Consider the following 25,158-nt stretch of genomic DNA (forward strand, 5'->3'; position numbering starts at 1 on the left):
CTATCTGTCTACATTCCACTCTCAAACGGCACGCGGGAAAAACGAGCACTTAAATTTTTCCTTGCAAGCCCTGATTTCTCTTATTTTATCGTGATGAGCATTTCTTCCTATGTAGGTGGGTGCCAACAGAATGTTTTCGCAATCGGAGGAGAAAACTGGTGATTGAAATTTCATGAGAAGATCCCGTCGCAACGAAAAACGCCTTTGTTTTAATGATTGCCACTCCAATTCACGTATCATGTCTGTGGCACTATCTCCCCTATTTCGCGATAATACAAAACGAGCTGCCCTTCTTTGTACTTTTTCGATGTCATCCGTCAGTCCCACCCGATGCGGATCCCACACCGCACAGCACTACTCCAGAATAGGGGGGACAAGCGTAGTGTAAGCAGTCTCTTGGGTAGACCTGTTGCACCTTCTAAGTCTTCTGCCAATGAATTGCAGTCTTTGGTTTGCTCTACCCACAATATTATCTATGTGATCGTTCCAATTTAGGTTATTTGCAATTGTGATCCCTAAGTATTTGGTTGAATTTACAGCCCTCAGATTTGTGCGACTTATCGCGTAATCGAAATTTAGCTGATTTCTTTTAGTACTCATGTGAATAACTTCACACTTTTCTTTATTCAGGGTCAATTGCCACTTTTCGCACCATACAGATATCTAAATCATTTTGCAAGTCGTTTTGATCATCTGATGACTTTACAAGACGATAAATAACAGCTTCATCTGTAAACAATCTAAGACGTCTATTCAGATTGTCTCGTATCTCGTTAATATAGATCAGGAACAATAGAGGGACTATAACACTTCCTTGGGGAATGCCGGATATTACTTCTGTTTTACTCGATGACTTTCCGTCTATTACTACGAACTGTGACCTTTCTGACAGGAAGTCACGAATCCATTCGCACAACTGAGGCGATATTCCACAGGCACGCAGTTTGGTTAGAAGACGCTTGTGAGGAACGGTGTCGAAAGCCTTCTGGAAATCTAAAAATATGGAATCAGGAACAATAGAGGGACTATAACACTTCCTTGGGGAATGCCGGATATTACTTCTGTTTTACTCGATGACTTTCCGTCTATTACTACGAACTGTGACCTTTCTGACAGGAAGTCACGAATCCATTCGCACAACTGAGGCGATATTCCACAGGCACGCAGTTTGGTTAGAAGACGCTTGTGAGGAACGGTGTCGAAAGCCTTCTGGAAATCTAAAAATATGGAATCAATGTGACATCACCTGTCGATAGCACTTATTACTTCATGAGTATAAAGAGCTGGTTGTGTTTCACAAGAGTGATATTTTCTGTAGCTGTGCTGACTGTGTGTCAATAAATCGTTTTCTTCGAGGTACTTCAGTATATGTTCCAAAACCCTACTGCAAATCAACGTTAGTGATATAGTCCTGTGATTCAGCGGATTACTCCTACTTCCCTTTTTGGGTATTGGTGTGACTTGAGCAATTTTCCAGTCTTTAGGTACGGATCTTTCCGTGAACAAGTGGATGTATATAATTGCTAAATATGGAGCCATTTTATCAACATACTCTGAGAGGAACCTGACTGGTATACAATTTGGACTTGAGGCCTTGCCTTTATTAAGTGATTTAAGCTGCTTTGTTACACCGAGGATATCTATGTTTCTTATCTGGGCAGTTATTCTTGATTGGAATTCAGGAATATTTACTTCGTCTTCTTTGGTGAAGGAATTTCGGAAAACCGAGTTTAATAACTCTGCTTTAGTAGCAATGTCATCAGTGACTTCCCTCATTTCCAGTCAAGAGTACGTCCCTGCAGTTTTTATTAATGTTCACCCTGTATAAGTTAGATGAAGTCTTTCACGGTTACATGGACAAAACCCATGCATCCACCGTGCCCTACTTCCCGGATCACAGTCACGTTGCTATTCGCTGAGCATCCGTTTGTCTTAATTATGTCAGTGACGTACTGGCGAGTAGTCTTGCACTTTTGCCGAATTGGCTCTGCCCGACCAGTGGCAAGCTCCTAGATATGGAGTGGCCGGCGGATGCGCCGAGATTCCCAAGCGATCCACGGGCGCGTGCGCGAGCCCCGTTACGCCTGCAGCTGGCGCGGCCCGCCACGCCACGCCACGCCCCCACGGGTAGGCTGTGAGGCACGCACGGCGGCCGCTCGGCGCTCGCCCTCCCGGAGCCCGCAGCCTGGCGCGCGCCCGAGGTCACCATTGACGTCAACGGTCACGTGACACCGCCCGGCTGCCGCCGTCGCCGTCGCCACCGGCGACGCTGCGGCCGCAGATAAGCGTGAATGCCCGTCAGCGGAACTCCTTCTTTTTCCCCTTTTGCTCGCTTCAGCAGAGGCGCTTCCGATGTGGATTCTTCTCGAAAGTCACGCATTTCACTTTCCTTTACTGCTGCTTTTGTACAAATGTCTCGACGCGTACTGTGGTTGTAATTCAAAGATTAGAGGATTTACGAGTGAAGAAGCTGTCTTCAGTCACTATTCACTTGTTTTTTGCTTTTATCGAAAATTATGTTGTACCTATGTCAGCCACTAAGAGAAAGTATTACTACATATTCTACTATTCATTTCATTTATTTCATATTTAAAACATACTGTCCGCTATTTTAAAAAGCACGTCGTACATTTTACAGTTTTACATGTAATAGTACTATGTTCAACGTTATTAGCAAAATTTGTTTTGAGCAATAAAACAATGAGTCATGAAGAAAAGTAAATTATTTGGAGGAAACGAATTGTTAAAATAATAAATTTTAGTCATTTAGAAGAAAATAATAGAAAGATAGGAAAGGGACGAACTACAAATTTTCTTTTACTGTTAAAAACAAAATGTAACATATAAATTATGGTTTGTATTGTTGCTATTACAGGTCGGCAGTAACATCGAGTCTGTCCCACGTGAAGTAGCGTACAAAATTATGTCTTCATACATTGCTAAATGAAATACGTCATGAGTGATTCTATGTGTGTTTGTTTCTACTGTCTAAGAACTACTACTACATATTACACCTTGCAGTTGCTTATGTAGGGCGTACCCACAGCACTATTTGTGCTACTACATCTAGACATAGTTCTACGTGTAGTATGTGTGCTAGTATGTTGTATGTTTGTCTGAATGTTGCTGTCTTCCTTGACCAGCGCCATAGGCAGGAGGGTAGCCTCGGACCTTACAGATTTGAGCCTCATCTCCCCTGTATGGCGCATTCCTTAGATACCGGGTGATCAAAAAGTCAGTATAAATTTGAAAACTGAGTAAATCACGGAATATTGTACATAGAGAGGTACAAATTGACACACATGCTTGGAATGACATGGGGTTTTATTAGAACCAAAAAAATACAAAAGTTCAAAAAATGTTCGACAGATGGCGCTTCATCTGATCAGAGTAGCAATAATTAGCGTAACAAAGTAAGACAAAGCAAAGATGATGTTCTTTACAGGAAATGCTCAATATGTCCACCATCATTCCTCAACAATAGCTATAGTCGAGGAATAATGTTGTGAACAGCACTGTAAAGCATGTCCGGAGTTACGGTGAAGCATTGGCGTCGGATGTTGTCTTTCTGCATCCCTAGAGATGTCGGTCGATCACGATCCACTTGCGACTTCAAGTACCCACAAAGCCAATAATCGCACGGACCGAGGTCTGGGGACCTGGGAGGCCAAGCATGACGAAAGTGGCGGCTGAGCACACGATCATCACCAAACGACGCGCACAAGAGATCTGTCGGACATTTTGTAAACTTTTTTTTTTGTTCTAATAAAACCCCATGTCATTCCAAGCATATATGTCAACTTTTACCTCTCTATCTACATTATTCCGTGGTCTATTAAGTTTTCAAATTTATACTGACTTTTTGATCACCCGGTATAATGATTGTCTCGTTTATACTTGTCATTTTACGATATTTAAACTGCAGTTTAGATACATGAATCAGTCACCTGCTGCGTCCGTTTTTCTTATAATTATCTTATTTATCCATTTTAGGTGTTACACTGCTACGTGTTATGCGCCTGTGTCTAGTGTTGTTGTGGTGTTTGTGTCATTTTTTTGTCTCAGCTTCAAGGGTCCTGCCATAGTGTTTGTTGTGTGTCTGTTCGGATCTGCCTTACGTATTTTCTTAGCTACAGATGTCACGCAGTGTTTTTGAAACCTGATCAGCGATGTTGTCAGGAGCACACCATTTGTCTGGTTTGCTTAACATTTATTTGCTGCTCTTACGTGTGTGAGGGTGCTGCAATGTAATGCAACGTGTTTCTACTATTACAGATCATTATCAGGAACAGGAAGGTTTTTCAATGCAGTATTTGTGTGCAATCAGACCTAACGTTCAACCACGCTGTACATGACGCGAAAAACGCAAAGTAAAAATTTTGGATGGTTGAACGTTCCACACGAAGCCACACAAATCCTGTGCCTGATGAGGATTTATGGTAGTAGAAACGGCAAACCATAATAAAGGTTTTTCACATCTGTGGGGCGCCACTGCTTAAAAAATATTTTGTTTTTGTTTTGTACACGTTTCAGAGCTAACAAGGGGAGGCCGCCAATTGTGAAATTCAGATTCGATTCATACTGCGCATAATAAAAGCTCTTGGCCAGAGGTGTAATGTGGCAAAGCACCAAGATACACTTCTCAGCCGTTGTCGAGAAAATCGACAGTTAAAAGAAACCGTTGCGGTGAGATACTCTCTACGATTAATAATTTTCTGCAGCGTCGTGGCGCAGCGGTAAGCGCTCGGGTTCGTAATCCGAAGGTCACCGGATCGAATCTCGCACCATGCAACTTCTTTTTATTATTTGTTTTTTTGTAATTAAAATAATATATATATTTCCGGCAATCAGTTGCAACAATTATGCATATAATAAGTTGTTGAAAGTCGTTTGTCGTGGACAAATAAAACTTGAAATAAAACACAATATCACAAATAGTATTCAAGTGGATACAATTTATTGAAAAGTTCGGTATACAATCGCACATAATTAACAATTAGTGACCAGAAGTAGCTGGAGTATCGCACGAACCAGAGTGATAGTTATCGTAGAAACATGGAAAGCAGAAAACAGCACGACATCGGGCACATCTGATAAACGTTTTTACAAGAACAATTGTTTTTTAAATTATCTGTTGGGAAACACACCTGACTGACATTCTGAAAAATTGTTCTATCGTTTGTCAGGTTTGATGCATACCACGCGTATTGTATCATATCGGCAAAAGTCGGAGAAGACAATTGGTGGTGGACGATGGATATATATATATATATATATATATATGTGTGTGTGTGTGTGTGTGTGTGTGTGTGTGTGTGTGTGTGTGTGTGTGTGTACATTTGAATTACAAAAAACAAAACAAAAAGTTGCATAGCCCGAGATTCGATCCGGTGACCTTCGGATTACGAACCCGAGCGCTTACCGCTGCGTCACGACGCTGCAGAAAATTATTAATCGTAGACAGTATTTCACCGCAACAGTTTCTTTTAACTGTCGATTTTCTCGACAACGGCTGAGAAGTGCATCTTGGTGCTTTGCCACATTACACCTCTGGCCATGAGCTTTTATTATGCACAGTATGAATCGAATCTGAATTTCACAATTGGCGGCCTCCCCTTGTAAGGCGCGAAACTCTTTTTCCAAGCTCCAAAACTTGAGTTTTTATGCAGTGCACAGGCTTTCGTTTTTCACATACAATTAACCAAAGTGAAACAGCTGTTACTTTTGCGAGAATGATCTCTTGGTTGAAATCTGATCATCGGACGCCAAAAATAAAGACAAAGCCTTGTTGATGTAGTCAACCACCTCTGTTTCTCGCCATCCCTACCATTTGGTTGTAGCCTTTGCTTCCCCTGCACTTCTCCTTCTAAGATGATTTTTTCAGGTATTATATCGACTTAGGTATCCAGTTCATATAGTTTTTCTTCACTGTATCATGTTAATCATTTGCCTTTTCTCTTGAATATCTTTTAATGTTTGTTTATTGGATTTTTTTCAGTCCATGATGTTTTTGTGACTCTTCGTATATCCACGTCTCTATTACTTCTATCTACTTCTATCTATACATTGAAAAAATGTCACTGTGCGTTTAATATGCTTCCCTCCCCTCTGCCACTGAATAATGTATATGCGGTGGTGAAATCCATCGTACTTGCATTTACGCTTAGGAAGTTTGGCAGTTCTAAAAGTAGTGCAATGCTCAGAGATTTGCATGAGTTACTAATTCGTAGTTTTAAGTTGTTAGTTTGTCAGTTTGTGCATGGGATGATATAATACAGGTTCTCATTATTTCAAGTTATCCATACGACCGAGACCAAATAATTTTGACTTCTGAGCAGACATCTAATCCCGCAGTACAAACGCGGAAGTTTTACAACGATGCAAACTGCAAATATTCCATGAAGGAAGGATGGTAAAAGTTGTAACTCATATTTATATTCGCTGAAACGTTAGATTTGAGGTGAAATGCAATTTATTTCAAAATCCACTGTAACGAATTTCATTTAATGCTATGTGAAAAACTGAAACAAAAAAAACCGAAAGTGCTATGGCATGCTTCAGGAGTAGTGAAAACATGAGACTCGTAGTGACTGGAGAGATTATGAAACATGTAGCCTGTTTTTGGACTTACTACGTAGTCTGTTACATAAAGCGTAAGTTGATATAACGACACAAACACTCCACAAACAGAATGAGATTTTCACTCTGCAGCGGAGTGTGCGCTGATATGAAACTTCCTGGCAGATTACAACTGTGTGCACGGACCGAGACTCGAACTCGGGACCTTTGCCTTTCGCGGGCAAGCGCTCTACCGACTGAGCTACCCAAGCACGACTCACGCCCCGTTCTCACAGCTTTACTTCTGCCAGTACCTCGCCTCCTACCTTCCAAACTTTACAGAAGCTCTCCTGCGATTTGTGAACTTTCATGACTATGCCTGAGATTAATAATTTATGTGAAAGCTTTTTTTTTTTGTTTTGTGTGTGTGTGTGTATCTATTTACGTTATGTTTCACTTACGTTTTCCTTTTTCGTCATCATCTTCATTGTCAAATTCTGTGTATTGAGTTGTCACTGTTTACCAGCTGTAATAACAAGATGGCGGACAGTAGAAACCGTAATTTTTGCCTAAATATTTTGCATACATTAAGTTTTATATAGTTGCAGGTGACAAACTGTAAAGAAATACGGACACTGTAAAAACGTAATACAGCAAGAAAACCACACCAATGTGGTAAGAAGGTATGAATATACAATTTTATGTGCTCTTCATAAATCTGTAATTACGATTTAGAAACTAATATTTACATGTATTTATACAGTAAAGAACATTCCTTATGTTTAACAACCATAATAATAAAAAACCCACTGATGATGCTGCAACTGCAGTGGAACATGTCTGGGACAAAAAACAAAATTTTGTTTTGCTAAAGGCGGACCCCACCCAAAAACTTAAAATGTTCCATTTTTATTTGCCCTGAGTACGGGAATAACCGGATAAGTTTCTCTAAGAATTCCCTCGTCGCAAGGCACTCAGTTCGTTTGGTTGGAGTGTAAGCGACGGCGGCTATTACAACAGCAGAAATAACATCGTGATAAATGTCAGCAGCACGAACAGCCTGATGCGGACATCGAACGTGTGGAATCATCGATGCTATTCGACATGTTAATTAATCATCAGTTGCAGAAGTATTAATTATTGTACTGTCCAGAGTAAAATTTCTCTGTACAATCTCTGTTATCCACAATGAACATAAGAATAAGTGACTTAAACATGTGGTGTACAGCCGCTCCTTCTGACAAAGAAAGCAACATTATGCACCTAAAATATAGGGCGTTTTTATAGTAATGGAATCAACCGTCTCACCGGTTTTTAATGTGTGCTGAGGCACATATAGCATAAGTTTTGAAAACCATGGCCTTGAAAATACATGGAACGTCTTGACCAGAAAATCCCGCATTGGTACGCGATTCCAGTTATCAGAATAATGGGCATCCTATAATCGTGAAGTCGCAGAATGCACTGTCACTGCCAGACAAAAACGCCCCGCAAGTTATTCCGCCGTGTGTAACAATGTTTCAGCAGCACGATCTGTTTTGTTGGAGGGCAAGCAGATGTTTGTGTGAATTGCTATGTATGAGGAACCGGTACTGGCTTGCGTCACCTGTTGTTTCTGCTCCGTGATTTGGTTACAGGTTTGCTGTCGGGCTCCGTCCGGCAGACGTGAGCTTTCTGCCAATATTCCTCTAACCACAGGCTCAAACAAATGTAAACAACTTCTGCGGAAGATTACTGTCTTTCTGTAGTTAGTTTTGTTTATCTGTTCCAGAAGCACTTCCGGAGTGCTTAATCTGCCAAGATGGGTAAACTAAATGCTGAAAAACAACCCCATTAACAAAGTGGCTGAAGATAGTCTTGCATTTGCAACCTTCCTCCAGGAACCTGCAAACAGGAGGCCATTGTGGTCTCATGAGGGAAATAGAAGGGGATGCTTCATGTCGGTATTTCAGAAGTTATTAAAGCTTATCATGGAAGGAGTAAAGCTTCCAGTTGACTGTAGAGCGTCAACAATTTACTCAGCGATGAACCATGTGTGTGTGACAACTTACACCTGTATCATTGTACTGGTTGTCGACTATTAAGTTATAGCTATAAGTCTGATTCATCAGCATTAGAATACAAGTTAGTATTTGGGAGGAGCAGCAGATCAACAGTTGACCACTTGGCTACAGTGAAAGAATTTTGTGAAAAAATCTGACTTTCTGATGATGTACATCCTTTCTTTATATTCCTTTCAGAAAAGGGGTACAATACACGCCGACCACCCCTGCCCCCTAAACATGTTTCGAAAATTTCAAATTGATTCCGTGATCATTAAGTCGATAGACCACAAACATTTTGCAAATTTGCAGTCAGTTGAGAAATATCATGTGTCTCTAATAAATTATTTTGCGTCTTCTAATCTCAGCGTCCTCCCCCCATGAACCATGGACCTTGCCGTTGGTGGGGAGGCTTGCGTGCCTCAGCGATACAGATGGCCGTACCGTAGGTGCAACCACAACGGAGGGGTATCTGTTGAGAGGCCAGACAAACATGTGGTTCCTGAAGAGGGGCAGCAGCCTTTTCAGTAGTTGCAGGGGCAACAGTCTGGATGATTGACTGATGTGGCCTTGTAACATTAACCAAAACGGCCTTGCTGTGCTGGTACTGCGAACGGCTGAAAGCAAGGGGAAACTACAGCCGTAATTTTTCCCGAGGACATGCAGCTTTACTGTATGATTAAATGATGATGGCATCCTCTTGGCTAAAATATTCCGGAGGTAAAATAGTCCCCCATTCGGATCTCCGGGCGGGGACTACTCAAGAGGACGCCGTTATCAGGAGAAAGAAAACTGGCGTTCTACGGATCGGAGCGTGGAATGTCAGATCCCTTAATCGGGCAGGTAGGTTAGAAAATTTAAAAAGGGAAATGGATAGGTTGAAGTTAGATATAGTGGGAATTAGTGAAGTTCGGTGGCAGGAGGAACAAGACTTCTGGTCAGGTGACTACAGGGTTATAAACACAAAATCAAATAGGGGTAATGCAGGAGTAGGTTTAATAATGAATAAAAAAATAGGAGTGCGGGTTAGCTACTACAAACAGCATAGTGAACGCATTATTGTGGCCAAGATAGATACGAAGCCCACGCCTACTACAGTAGTACAAGTTTATATGCCAACTAGCTCTGCAGATGATGCCAACTAGCTCTGCAGATGATGAAGAAATAGATGAAATGTATGACGAGATAAAAGAAATTATTCAGGTAGTGAAGGGAGACGAAAATTTAATAGTCATGGGTGACTGGAATTCGTCAGTAGGAAAAGGGAGAGAAGGAAACATAGTAGGTGAGTATGGATTGGGGCTAAGAAATGAAAGAGGAAGCCGCCTTGTAGAATTTTGCACAGAGCATAACTTAATCATAGCTAACACTTGGTTCAAGAATCATAAAAGAAGGTTGTATACCTGGAAGAATCCTGGCGATACTAAAAGGTATCAGATAGATTATATAATGGTAAGACAGAGATTTAGGAACCAGGTTTTAAACTGTAAGACATTTCCAGGGGCAGATGTGGATTCTGACCACAATCTATTGGTTATGAACTGCAGATTGAAACTGAAGAAACTGCCAAAAGGCGGGAATTTAAGGAGATGGGACCTGGATAAACTGAAAGAACCAGAGGTTGTAGAGAGTTTCAGGGAGAGCATAAGGGAACAATTGACAGGAATGGGGGAAAGAAATACAGTAGAAGAAGAATGGGTAGCTTTGAGGGATGAAGTAGTAAAGGCAGCAGAGGATCAAATAGGTAAAAAGACGAGGGCTAGTAGAAATCCTTGGGTAACAGAAGAAATATTGAATTTAATTGATGAAAGGAGAAAATATAAAAATGCAGTAAATGAAGCAGGCAAAAAGGAATACAAACGTCTCAAAAATGACATCGACAGGAAGTGCAAAATGACTAAGCAGGGATGGCTGGAGGACAAATGTAAGGATGTAGAGGCTTGTCTCACTAGGGGTAAGATAGATACTGCCTACAGGAAAATTAAAGAGACCTTTGGAGAGAAGAGAACCACTTGTATGAATATCAAGAGCTCAGATGGAAACCCAGTTCTAAGCAAAGAAGGGAAGGCAGAAAGGTGGAAGGAGTATATAGAGGCTTTATACAAGGGCGATGTACTTGAGGACAATATTATGGAAATGGAAGAGGATGTAGATGAAGACGAAATGGGAGATAAGATACTGCGTGAAGAGTTTGACAGAGCACTGAAAGACCTGAGTCGAAACAAGGCCCCGGGAGTAGACAACATTCCATTAGAACTACTGATGGCCTTGGGAGAGCCAGTCCTGACAAAAGTCTACCATCTGGTGAGCAAGATGTATGAGACAGGCGAAATACCCTCAGACTTCAAGAAGAATATAATAATTCCAATCCCAAAGAAAGCAGGTGTTGACAGATGTGAAAATTACCGAACTATCAGTTTAATAAGTCACAGCTGCAAAATACTAACGCGAATTCTTTACAGACGAATGGAAAAACTGATAGAAGCGGATCTCGGGGAAGATCAGTTTGGATTCCGTAGAAATGTTGGAACACGTGAGGCAATACTAATCTTACGACTTATCTTAGAAGAAACATTAAGAAAAGGCAAACCTACGTTTCTAGCATTTGTAGACTTAGAGAAAGCTTTTGACAATGTTAACTGGAATACTCTCTTTCAAATTCTGAAGGTGGCAGGTATAAAATACAGGGAGCGAAAGGCTATTTACAATTTGTACAGAAATCAGATGGCAGTTATAAGAGTCGAGGGGCATGAAAGGGAAGCAGTGGTTGGGAAAGGAGTGAGACAGGGTTGTAGCCTCTCCTCGATGTTATTCAATCTGTATATTGAGCAAGCAGTAAAGGAAACAAAAGAAAAATTCGGAGTAGGTATTAAAATTCATGGAGAAGAAGTAAAAACTTTGAGGTTCGCCGATGACATTGTAATTCTGTCAGATACAGCAAAGGACTTGGAAGAGCAGTTGAACGGAATGGACTGTGTCTTGAAAGGAGGATATAAGATGAACATCAACAAAAGCAAAACGAGGATAACGGAATGTAGTCAAATTAAATTGGGTGATGCTGAGGAAATTAGATTAGGAAATGAGACACTTAAAGTAGTAAAGGAGTTTTGCTATTTAGGGAGTAAAATAACTGATGATGGTCGAAGTAGAGAGGATATAAAATGTAGACTGGCAATGGCAAGGAAAGCGTTTCTGAAGAAGAGAAATTTGTTAACATCGAGTATAGATTTAATTGTCAGGAAGTCGTTTCTGAAAGTATTTGTATGGAGTGTAGCCATGTATGGAAGTGAAACATGGACGATAACTAGTTTGGACAAGAAGAGAATAGAAGCTTTCGAAATGTGGTGCTACAGCAGAATGCTGAAGATAAGATGGGTAGATCACGTAACTAATGAGGAGGTATTGAATAGGATTGGGGAGAAGAGAAGTTTGTGGCACAACTTGACTAGAAGAAGGGATCGGTTGGTAGGGCATGTTTTGAGGCATCAAGGGATCACAAATTTAGCATTGGAGGGCAGCATGGAGGGTAAAAATCGTTGAGGGAGACCAAGAGATGAATACACTAAGCAGATTCAGAAGGATGTAGGTTGCAGTAGGTACTGAGAGATGAAGAAGCTTGCACAGGATAGAGTAGCATGGAGAGCTGCATCAAACCAGTCTCAGGACTGAAGACCACAACAACAACAAATCTCAGCGTGTTATCCACATGGAATATGATCAGGTTGGAACATTCAGAAAGGCCTCAGGTAAGACAAGACACTGTATACGAGAGTGGAATTTTTCGAATGTGGGGAAAAAACAACTTAAGAGTATCTGCCCCAATGTACCAGCAGTTCAACTTTTAGTTCTTCATGCGTAATTCTGTTAGAGACGATATTCTGTTGCCATAAAGTGACGGTAAGCTCAGTGAGGTGGAGTACACCAGACTTCATATTGCGATAAGATGGAATACTTTCATGACAGCACATATTTATTAGTTCCTGCAGAAGTAAAAACGCAGCAACTACCTTTCGGTCAAAAAACTGTACAATGTTAGCATGTACACTTACTTTCAAGACTTTCACTTATTGAAGTCATATAGGTTAACATTTTGCGCAGAGGATATTTATAGTTCGAAAGCTCGTCTACCAAGTCGTATATGGAGTAAATGCACGAACCTTACGTAGATCAGAATTAAAGAAGCTGGGCATATTTTATATTGTCATTACTGTTTATCTGTTCTCAAATGAGATTGCTTTTATGTTGATAATTACTTATGACAACATGCTGTTGTTTCACAGTAGCTGCGTGCAGTGAACTTCATTACTCGAAAAAATATGGTAACGAATCAAAAAAGTGGTTGGTTTCTGAATTTTTGCAGTTAATTTACCTCACATCCACTGAAATCAAAGGCCGCTATTCAGTGAACTTTTACCAGCTCTTGGAAGGTAAGAAGAAGCATATTTTCGATCGTAAGTTGAAAGTGGTTCTGTTGAGAAGCTCACCGTATTATTTTCTAGAATATTTGGGGTCCATTTGACTGTTTGTAAAAAGAATGGAATTTATGAACAAAGGATCTGGATAGTATCTGATACAGCAGTCGTGATTAGGGTTTCCCACTGTTGTTCCAAATCATTTTAGTTGAATACTGGAATAGTTTTTGACAGTCAGCCTTGGCCTTCACGTTTGCAACAACTGTCTAATTCGTTCTGTGTTATCCGAACATGAATTTCTTTCCGTAGTATTCTGATAAAAGATTTTACGAAGCAATTCTCAACTGAGCCGAATTTTATATGCAAGATCGTGCACTTTACAGTCGCAGGAGACACCTCAGTGTTCTGCTCCGGGTGAAACCTTGTTGCATGTGCTGTTATTCTCGGAGGAGAGCGAAGCAGTCATTAAGGTAGTGAAAATGTTTGACTATGTGAGCTACATTTCTGCAAATAAGAAACCTAAGCTCAGTTACAAACAACGACTATTCAATATAAGAGCGCTCACACAAAGAAGAGAAAAACATTTACACCTCAGTTGGAAGAAAACCATTGCACATCTGTATAATGTTTTTCTATTACTCGTCATTTGTGGGGGAAAGATATGTGTCACAATCATTTAGTAATGAATGATCTGATTTGTTTCAGGTCGAGGTCTTATAAGTTGGTACCGACATGTTAGGATGCGAACACTTAAGTTGTTGCAGTGCCAGTAGCAAAAGAGCTATTATTTTGTAATATCTATGTTAAAATAGTAGGATGCGGCCCTTTTACGTGCGTGTGCATTGCATTCATGTCCTCTCCGCGAGTTGGAAACAGGAGTGTTGCTCGGTCGTTATGCCACAGATTTTTCCGACCGTCAAGTTGGAAAACCGCTCTTAATGACTCCGATTTACGTCACTTGCATTAAATTGGTGTGGGTCGCGCTGCCGCCGTTCTTGTCAACAGAGATTCCGACTTACTGATATGACCTTCCTCGTCTTGGATGGTCGGTGTCGTTCGTATAGACAGAATAGTCAGTACTCACTTATTCTCCGTACTCCATGTCATTCTATGCATTTGGCAGTAACATTTAATCGATGGTGAAAACGGTAAAATGTAACTAAACTTCGTTGGCCAAACAGTTTTCGGGGAGAATTGTAATCTCATTTGTTGAAATGTGGGCAGTTCCTGAAATTGTCGAGATAATAAACTGATCGTAAAAATCTAACAAAATTTCAATATGCTGAGTTGCGGGGAATGAATAGCAGGTGTTAAAACTTTTCACGTAAACATGAACAGTAAGTCGCACAGGGCATTTTGGTAATGCAGTGGCAAAAGTTGAAAATTTGTACCGGACCAGGACTCGAACACGGGTGTACTGCTTCCCACGAACGGCTACCTTAACCGCTTCGCCCTTTCGGACACGATCCCTGACGACTCAAATTTCAAACTTATCGCGCCATGCGGCGCAGAACCACTCGTCCATTAAACTCTCTACTCGCAAATTCCTGATACGTGTAAGAGTTCGGACGATAGTTGCGCGTTCGCACTGAAATAAACGTCGAGGAGCTGTTAGCCTCTTTTTCAGATATATACTTTAAAAATTTTGATTCAGTTTCCATGGAAATAGACTGGCCGGAGTGGCCGAGCGGTTCTAGGCGCTACAGTCTGGAACCGCGCGACCGCTACGGCGCAGGTTCGAATCCTGCCTCGGGCATGTATGTGTGTGACGTCCTTAGGTTAGTTAGGTTTAAGTAGTTCTAAGTTCTAGGGGACTGATGACCTCAGCAGTTAAGTCCGATAGTGCTCAGAGCCATTTCAGTAGAAATAAGTACTTACAGCCCTTGGGACACATGGCATTGACCCAAAATATTACAAAATTGTGGAAGCTTTCTTGGCCAAATCTTTATGTATTACCAATTCGCTTTTGTCTCGGCACCTTCGACCGACGTTTTCTAAATGATTTTTTGACGTTTCTCTAGCACTAGTGATGGCATTGTCAAAGTTTCACCCGCCATTACTGGTGGCAACCAGCGTCTTTGATAATGCCAGCCACTCGTGCTAGGGAAAGGTCAAAACAATCATTAAACAAGCATCGGCCGAAGATCACAAGGCGAAAGCCAACAGGCAGTAGGCTTCAGAATAGGGAGAATCGAAGAATTAAGGAGTCCGACAAGGAGAATCCATGTCACCATAACTAACTTCAACAGTCCCAGATGAAGTGAAGCGATCAGATCCTTAAACTGAAGAAACGAAGAAGAAATGCGTGATTACAGAACGTATTTGAAGCACCTTGTGAATGACACTGTACTCATTGCCTCTGGTGCAGATACGCTTAAACAACGAATGGCAGAACTTAAGAGAGAACTTTGAAATTAGGCCTGAAAATAAATTATTGTAAGACTGAAATAATATAAAACAAATACATCCAGAATAAACCAGTGCAAAATAACTATGAAGTCACAAAATTAGTTGATAAATTATTACGGAGAGAACAAGGACTGAATGAACAGGAAAAGAAATAAACAGAAGAGTAAAACTTGCAGGAGTGCCGTTGGTTTCTCATTACTAATTTTCCAGTGTGTCTGAAAAGCAAAGTTTTCAGTCAGCGTGTATTAAAAGTTTTTACTTGCGGAGGTGAGAAGTAGACTTTTAATGCAAAAACAATGGAGTATCTAAGAGTTTCTTAGTGAGAATAACAAAAAGAGACAGGAAAACAAATAAAAGGATCAGGGGAAAGATCGTAATTAGAAGGCGGTATAACAAATGAACGTACTGAGACGAATCGGTTGTAGGTAGACCAAGAACATTATTTGTTTGGATCCCAAGAGAAGAGCATACAAAGAAATGTGGATAGAAATGCGTGATTATGATGAACGTTTAGCGTGAAATAACGCAAGGACATACAATACCTTGCTCTGCCTAAACACGTAGCATCCCCCACATTAAACGTCAACTGATAACGCCATGCTATCACTTCAGTTAAAAACCAGTAAATAAGAGAGAGAAGAATAAGACATCCTCGAACCAAATCTCTAAATTTCATTACACCACTAACCATTTAGATATGCTTCTACAGGGACATAGATGTAATTCACGTGGCAGAGACTGGATGGGAAAGTAAATCTAAAAATCTGTTTTATTTTTGTTTATGTATGTATTTGCTGAAATTTTAAGCTCCTCCTGACGGAAAACTTAAATAAAGGACATACACCGCTAATACTCTCGAAAAAATATTTCAAAATTAATAACTCTCCCGACTACTTTACAGATGACAGGTTCTCGACCCATATAAAGGCATAAAGAAAAGTCGTTCTGTACTTTCACAATTAATGTAGCTTTAGGTGAGCAGTCAAAACTAAATTTAAGAAATGTGAGGTGTGAGTACCTTTAAAAAATTAAGAAATATACGCCTAAAAAAGAAAAAAACCATGATAACATTTTTGCTGAAATAAGTGGAGACACGCAGAAGGTGAGACGTAGTGTCGATTCTAGTTTGAGTGAGTAGAAAAAATAAATATATTATTTCGTTGCAGAAAGAAGAGTCTAAAAATCACAGTTTAACTCTATATTATTTTTTGGGCCTCATGTTTACTCGCAGCTGACTTAATACGACTGGGAAGTATTAGGACGAATTTTGCCTGGAACTTCATGAGTTGTGATTCTCGATGAGAATCGTGCTCATAAAGTGGAGAACAATTTATACACGAAACCTTTCGAATTTTGAAAAGTACCAGTTTGTCTTAACGACGCAAATACCGTAACTGCATTCTTTATTGCTTAAAGAACAGAGTTTAAGAGAAAATGAACAGAGGAAGAAGTGCGTCCAAGCAGTGTGTGCGGTGGCAGTGGACAGCAATTGGCGAAGACGCTGTGTAACTGGACCCAATTATGCTTTTGCGAACTCAGAAGGCGGAAGATCGGCCACGCAGCCTTGAAACGGCGGCGCTGGAATTCGAAACTCGTTCCGCGCGCAGTCGCCCGCTCTCTCACGTTACCGGCTTTCCGCGAGTGGGCGAGTTTAGCAGCTGCTTGTCTCTTATCCTGCACGACAGGAATTCAGCTACATTGTCATAGATTCGAAGCACTTTGCGTAAGGGTCTATATTTACTGCACTTTGTCTCTTGTGCGTGCAAGAGGAAGAAATTTTTTTAGTTTTAGTATTTACTGTAACGTTTGTATTTAAATACACTAAAAGGCAAAAAAAAGGTGAACCGACGCACCACGAAGGAATTATCTGAATACTACAATTGCAGAAAAAATGGATTATTTATTCAAGAGTAAGAGCTTCAGAAATTCAGTAAATCAATAACGCGTTGTCAGGGATTTTCTCTGCCTCGTGATGACTGGGTGTTTTGTGATGTCCTTAGGTTCGTTAGGTTTAAGTAGTTCCAAGTTCTAGGGGACTGATGACCATAGATGTTAAATCCCATAGTGCTCAGAGCCATTTTTTTTAATAACGCGTTGGTCCACACCTCTGGCCATTATGCAAGCGATTATTCTCTTGGCATTAATTGACAGAGTTGTTGGATGTCCCCCTGAGGCATATTGTGCCAAATTCTATCCAATTGGCGTGTTAGATCGTCAGAGCCCCGAGCTTGTTTGAGAGCCCTGCCCTTGAAGCTCCGAACGTTCTCAATTGGGGGTCCGTCGACCTTGCTGGCCAAGCTAGAGTTTAGCAAGCAAAATGACAAACAATACAAACCCTCGCCGTGTGCTGGCGGACGTCATCTTGCTAAAATGTAAGCCCACGATGTCTTGCCATGAGGGGCAACAAAACGGGGCGTAGAATATCGTTGACGTGCCGCTGCGCCCTGATGATGCTGCGGATGACAACCAAAGGGATCCTTCTATGAAAAGAAGTGGCAACCCAGACGCTCACTTGTGGTTGTCTGGGACTATGGCCGGCGACAATCAGATTAGTATCCCATCGCTGTCCGGGGCGTCTCCAGACCCATCTTCGGGCTAGAATCTCATTGACAGGACTATAATGGTCGTCATTGATGAGCCCGCTTCGTACTGAAGACTGATGACCAGCGAAGACGTGTCTGGAGAGGCCCCTGAGAGCGTTGGGATACCAACCTGTCACCCGCCATACTGCTCGACAACCACGAGACTGAGCGTCTGGAGCTCCATTTCTTTTCATAGCAGGATCCCTTCGATTGTCATCCGCGGCATTCTTACAGCACAGAGGCACGGCGACGACGTTCTACGCCCCGTTTTGTTGCCCTTCATGGCAAGCCATCCTGGGCATACATTTCAGCACGATAATGCCCACCCCACATAACGAGAGTTTCTACTGCATGTGTTCGCGCTTACCAAACCCTACTGTGGCCAGCAAGGTCGCCGGATCTCTCCCCAATGAGAACATTTGGAGCAATACGAGAAGGGCCCTCCAACCATCTCGGTATTCTGGCGATTCAACGCGCCAATTGGACGGAATTCGTAATGATGTTCCTCAGGAGGACGCCCAACAATCTTATTAATCGATGCCAAACCGAATAACTGCTTGCATAAGGATCAAAGACGGACTAACACGTTATTGACTTGCTCAATTCGTGAAGCTCTTTCTCATGAATAAATCATCCAATTTTTCTGAAATTGTAGTAATTTGTTAGTGTGTACATCAAATTTCCCGATTTCCGTCCCATACGCACAGTTCCTTCGTGGTGCCTCATTTTATATTTTTGTTCTTTGAGTGTATTTTCCTCCCTCCTGTCACGATCAGAGTGTTCAGGTGGCGCTTTACAAAAAAAAAAAAAAAAAAAAAAGTTCCTGTTTTACACTGCCGAGCGGTCTTAGGCGCTGCAGTCATGGACTGTGCGGCTGGTCCCGGCGGAGGTTCGAGTCCTCCCTCGGACATGGGTGTGTGTGTTTGGCCTTAGGATAATTTAGGTTAAGTAGTGTCTAAGTTTAGGGACTGATGACCTTAGCAGTTAAGTCCCGTAAGATTTCACACACATTTGAACATTTTTTTGTTTTACAGTCAGAGCTGTTTATATTTAATTCGGGACCCTAAGCGTGTAAAAGTGTGTGATTGTTCATTCCCAGTATCCACATTTGATATGAGGTGCCATAGAAGAATTCAAAAATTTTACGAACTTATAATGTACATCCGACTTTCGCGATCAGTAATGTCAGAATTATTCTCTGCACTCCATGCCGTTGCTACGAGAAGAAACGATGTGGTGGTATCGTGTTCCCCTCCACATCCGTCATTTTACTCCCATTCGAGCTGTAGCGACACGGTCTAGAAGTTGAAGATAAGGTGCAGAAAGAAGAAATACTGAAGAGAGGAGGGAGAAGCGAAGAAGTCTGTGATCGAATTTACCTTGGCGCTGCAAAGTACAGTAGAAGTGAAAATATAAGGTACAGACAGAGACTAGAATATACAAGAGAGATAACAGGGAGAGTTGGAAGTAGTAACAATGTAGAGATGAGAAGGTTAGATCCAGGTAGGAAGGTGGAGGTTAGCATAGAACCAGTCGAAATATTGATTACTTCAAAAAAATTGCAAGCTCTAACAACTGCTGAATCCATCGCTTAGGCTCGCGATCGCCATAGCACTAATACCGGAGAGTAAGCACAGGGTAGAAAATCCGTCGCATTGAGTGCACTGCATACTTAATAGAAGCTTTGGCATAAAAAAGTGATACAGGTGCCGTGCGATGGATAGAAAATTAAAAACTTAATGAACATTAAAATATTGGCGAATGTTGCTGAAATAACTGCGTAAGAAGCAGAATTGCTCAAGATAGCCGAAGAGATCTCAGAAGAAGATTTGCACAAGCACAGAAAGCTTTCTTTAACGAAGGTGCTTTGTTGGGATATGAATTCACAGATCTTAGAAAAAGATTTGTGAAACTAAAGGTACAGAGGTCAGTATTGCGTGAAACTGGACATACACTATGAGCAAACGGAGTACAAGAAACTACAGTCATTTGAAATTTGGTATTAAATGACGTTAACAGTAAATGGACAGATAAATAACGGAGTGAAGGGATGCTGAAAGAACTAGGCAAGGGAACAAATCCGTGGAAACGTCTTTACAAGAGGAGAGAGGTTATGCGGCACGTGCAAATAATGGATGCGGTAATTGTTAACTTCACGCTTGATGAATCAGTTGTAAACATTACAGGGGCAAAGATAATACTACATAAAGTATTTATAAAATAAAGTCGTTGCCATTGAGAGATCGTTAACTTCACGTTAGAAGAATCAGTTGAAACATTACAGGGACATACAAAGGTAATAGTACATAAAGTACTGATAAAATAAAGCAGTTTATCGTTGTCGGCTGGTTGACCCAGGCGAAAGGTAATTGGTAGGACTTCCTTTCTTCGGCACCTTTACTTGTGAGAATTGCGTCTTACGTGACTTAAGTCTTGGTGACAGAGTGCGTAACGTAGTCTATTTGTGTTGTTGTTAACGACGGAAAAAAGAATGGGGAGGGAGAAACCGGGTGCCACTACATAACCTACTCCTCCTGCATAGCACAAAAGGGACTGCCGAGTTGGTCTCCGTCAAGTGTTACAGATCGTCACTCCGTGAGACACTGTGGAGACGTTTGGATTTTAATCAAAGACATTGCCTCAGAGTCCAGTTACCAGCGGCTTTACCGCACGTACTGTTCTCCCCTGCGACCAAATCATAACGAGGAATATTTCTTTCACCACCCTGATTCGAACTGCCTGCCTCCAACTTGAGCGACACCATAGAAACGTGCGGTAGCTACTTCGATTAGAGAGGTGGATCAAATTGTAGATTAACGAAGATGTTGGATGTGGAAGATACGTAACACTGAATTAGCATAACTTTGGTTAAAACAACAGTCGAGATTGCAATAACATTTGTTTATTACGACCGATTTCGGCTTATGTTAAAGCCATCCTCAGATGGTGCTGGCGGCACCTCGGTTTTTCACGCCATAACCACGATCGTGAAAAACCGAGGAGCCGCCATCACCAGCCATAGGCGCCCAGAAAATCTGAGGATGGGTTTAACATAAACCGAAACCTGTCATAATAAACAAATGTTATTGTGATCTCGACTGTTGTTTTCAAAGTATAGCACCAGATCGCTGCGCTCCACGGACAATGCCTAAATTTAAGTCTGCAGCTCGTGGTCTTGCGGTCGCGTTCTCGCTTCCCGAGTACGGGGTCCCGGGTTCGATTCCCGGCGGGGTCAGGGATTTTCATCTGCCTCGAGACGACTGGGTGTTTGTGTGTTCCTCATCATTTCATCATCATTCATGAATGTGGCGAGTTTGAACTGAGCAAAGGTTGGGAATTTGTACGGGCGCTGATAACCGCGCAATGAGCGCCCCAAAAACCGATCATCATCATCATCATCATCATCATCTAAATTTATGAATTAGCATAAAGTAGAATCCTTATTGCGAACGACTGAGGTGGTTTTGAGCTCGTGGGAAAGATAATTAGTTAAAAATAAAGGCGGCTATTGGTATTCTCCTTTCCTATTCAGGATCCGTTGCTTTCCGTAATATACAGGGTGTTACAAAAAGGTACGGCCAAACTTTCAGGAAACATTCCTCACACAAATAAAGAAAAGATGTTACGTGGACATGTGTCCGCAAACGCTTAATTTCCATGTTAGAGCTCATTTTAGTTTCGTCATGTACTGTACTTCCTCGATTCAGCGCCAGTGGGCCCAATTGAAGGAAGGTAATGTTTACTTCGTTGCTTGTGTTGACATGCTACTCAGTGCTCTACAGTACTAGCATCAAGCACATCAGTACGTAACATCTTGATTGGACCCCATGTTCTTCCACCTACGCGCAATGGAGCACGTTATCATGATTTAATACGCGATACTCTACCTGTGCTGCTAGAACATGTGCCTTTACAAGTACGACACAACATGTGGTTCATGCACGATGGAGCTCCTGCACATTTCAGTCGAAGTGTTCGTACGCTTCTCAACAACAGATTCGGGGACAGATGGATTGGTAGAGGCGGACCAATTCCATGGCCTCCACGCTCTCCTGACCTCAACCCTCTTGACTTTCATTTATGAGGACATTTGAAAGCTCTTGTCTACGCAACCCCGGTACCAAATGTAGAGACTCTTCGTGCTCGTATTGTGGACGGCTGTGATACAATACGCCATTCTCGAGGGCTGCATCAGCGCATCAGGGATTCCATGCGACGGAGGGTGGATGCATGTATCCTCGCTAACGGAGGACATTTTGAACATTTCCTGTAACAAAGTGTTTGAAGTCACGCTGGTACGTTCTGTTGCTGTGTGTTTCCATTCCATGATTAATGTGATTTGAAGAGAAGTAATAATATGAGCTCTAACATGGAAAGTAAGAGTTTCCGTGCACATGTCCACATAACATATTTTCTTAATAACAATTTGTCCATTATATTTGGACTGTTGAGCTCCGTGGCCGTGGATAATGATATTTAATTGTAAAAATACAGCAACCAGCCACTTTTTAATGCGTTTTTATTTATGCCAATATGCATTTCGGGTTTGCACCCATCTTCAGCTGGCAAATTACATGGATCTTCAGTTACTACAGTAGTACAATCTCGACAGCAGTTTGGATGCTGCAGCAGACCTGTGCAAAAGCAACGATTCTAATCATTTTCTTCAATTTCGCGAGTTTAAAGTTATGCACTATCAGTTGTTCATTTTACTTACATTCTCCTCTCCTTGTTTTTTCTTAACTTTTCTTCTTTCTTGCAACAACACAAACACTTTTTACCACGTATTTTACACAGGCGCACTGCGTTATCCGCCATGTTGTCGACTGACAGTTTTTGTTTACATACAAACGGTTTATCTATGGACAGAGTTATATTTTTCGAAAGTGTTGAGGTTATAAGATAAGCTACTGTTTTCCAAACATTGACTTGGGTGACAGAAGTATTATAAGTACAATGTATACAATTTTTTTTTTTTTTTTGTAGTATTGAAGATAATAAACTAATATAACACATTTATACAACACAGTAATTCATAAATTTACAATATAACAAAGATAGAATTAAGATTTTTATGTTTTATACTATTACATGCATTTGGTTAGGTTTATATTAGATTATGTTATTTCTTGATTGTGCTTAGTGAGTGGTTTGATAAGTAGAGTGTGGAAGTTTTTAAGAAATATTCGGTTTGGTAGCTCTGTTTGGTCGTTAAGTATGTCAGAAGGGGATGCATGTTTATGTGAATAAATTTCGATTTCTTCTAGGAGGTTCATTCTTTTTCCTTTGTTGGCTAGGTGGAGAACTTGTAGGTTATGGGATATGTCTGTTACTTGATGTTCTTCTTCTGCTACATGTTGGGCGAATGTGGATTTATTTAAGTTTTTTAAACGAAGAGCATCCATGTGTTCTCGAAACCGTATGCTGAAGTTTCTCCCTGTTTGGCCTATGTATGTTTTTGGACATGAGTTGCAGTTAAGTTTGTATATTCCTGATTGATTGTACAGTTTGGTATTATTTTTAATGTTATGGATAGCTTTGTCCTTTATTTTGTTATTTGTATAGTAGCTAATTTTGATATCTGTTCCTCGGAACAGCTTTGCTATTTTATATGATAGCTTTCCTACAAATGGCAAGCTTACATATTTTTCTTTTGGCTGTGTTGTGGCATTCTTTAATGTTGTTTTGTTATTGTATTTGTTTATGTGGGGATTTATCTTAGAGTTTAGTTCATCTATTAATTTTGGATTGTAACCATTATTGTAAGCAATTGCTTTGATGGTGTTTAGTTCTTCTATTTGATCAGCTGGTTCTAGTGGTATTTTGTGCATTCTGTTTAGCATTGCTCTGTATGAAGCCGTCTTATGTTTATCCGGGTGGCAGGATGATTTATTAATTGTGTTATCTGTGTATGTTGGTTTCCTGTATACTTGAAATTTGTGTTTGTTGTTGGAGTTACTTATGCAGAGATCCAGAAAATTTAAACCTGCTTCTGTCTGGTGTTCTACAGTGAAGATGATGTTCTGATGCATTTTATTCATTTCTTTTGCAAGGTTATCAATTTCTTCTGCTGTGCCATCAAATAGGATTATTATATCATCAACATACCTTTTGTAATAAATTATCTTGTTTACTATCTGGGGGTTTTCTTTAAAAAATTTACATTCTAAGTTATTGATGAAAATATCTGCAAGCAAACTGGCAAGGCAGCTACCCATAGCCAGGCCCTCTTTCTGCTGGTACATTTTGTTATTAAAAGAAAAATAGTTGTGTGATAGTACTAGTGTTAGTAGATCAGTGAATTCATATATTTCTGGTAATGCCAAATTTTTATGTTTAAGTAAATTGTTTTTAATTATTTCTATTGTTTCTTTGACCGGTATGTTTGTGTAGAGGTTTGTGATGTCAAGTGATGCAAACCTAGCAGTATCAGGAATCTGAATTTCCTTTAGACAATTAATAAGTTCATAACTGTTCTTTACTGAGTATGTCTCTTCAAATTTGAATGTGTTGCTAAGGATCTCATTCAGTTTCTTGCTGATTTTATAAGTTGGGCTACTCCGAGAATTAACAATTGGACGTATGGGACAGTTAACTTTATGGGTCTTGGGTTGTGCTCGTAGACGTGGTGCATAAGGGTTCATAACAGTGCATTCATGTATATCTTTTGCATTTAAGAGGAAATCACTTTTTTTCATCATATTTTTAAGTTTGCTCTGTAACTTAAGAGTGGGATCAGACTGAATTTCTACTATATTATTGTTACTGAAAAATTCAATGGTTTTTCTTACATATTCACTTTCATACATTACAACAACAGCATTGCTTTTATCTGCTTTTACTACTAAAGCTTTATTGTCGCTTAGTTTCTTATTAACATTTTTAAGTATTGTAGTGTCATGGTGCTTTATACTATTATTATTATTTGCTTTCTCTATTTGTTTGGTGATAAAATTGTTAACTTTGTGGCCTATGGCAATCTGATCATTCTGAGTTAGTTTTGCAGCATCACAGGCTATTTTGGTGCCTACTATTAATTCTTTAATATTATTTTCAGTCAGAGGTGGGGTGATATTATGTTGAAGCCCTTTATTCATCAAACTTACTTCTTTATCACTGAAGATGATGTTTGTTGAATTTACTAAACGTTTGGAG

General features: G+C 40.6%; 1 protein-coding gene and 1 non-coding gene across 3 annotated transcripts in view; one reads left to right on the forward strand and one right to left on the reverse strand.

Annotated features, from left to right (window-relative positions):
* Positions 1–25,158, forward strand: part of LOC124792313 (inositol-trisphosphate 3-kinase homolog) — a 501,596-nt gene that overhangs the window by 265,221 nt on the left and 211,217 nt on the right. The gene's annotated exons all lie outside the window — the stretch shown is intronic.
* On the reverse strand, positions 6,757–6,830 carry Trnas-cga. Its single transcript has one exon. It is a non-coding gene; the product is annotated as a tRNA-Ser (tRNA).

The sequence above is a fragment of the Schistocerca piceifrons genome, chromosome 1 (assembly GCF_021461385.2).
Source record: "Schistocerca piceifrons isolate TAMUIC-IGC-003096 chromosome 1, iqSchPice1.1, whole genome shotgun sequence".
Lineage (NCBI taxonomy): Eukaryota > Metazoa > Arthropoda > Insecta > Orthoptera > Acrididae > Schistocerca > Schistocerca piceifrons.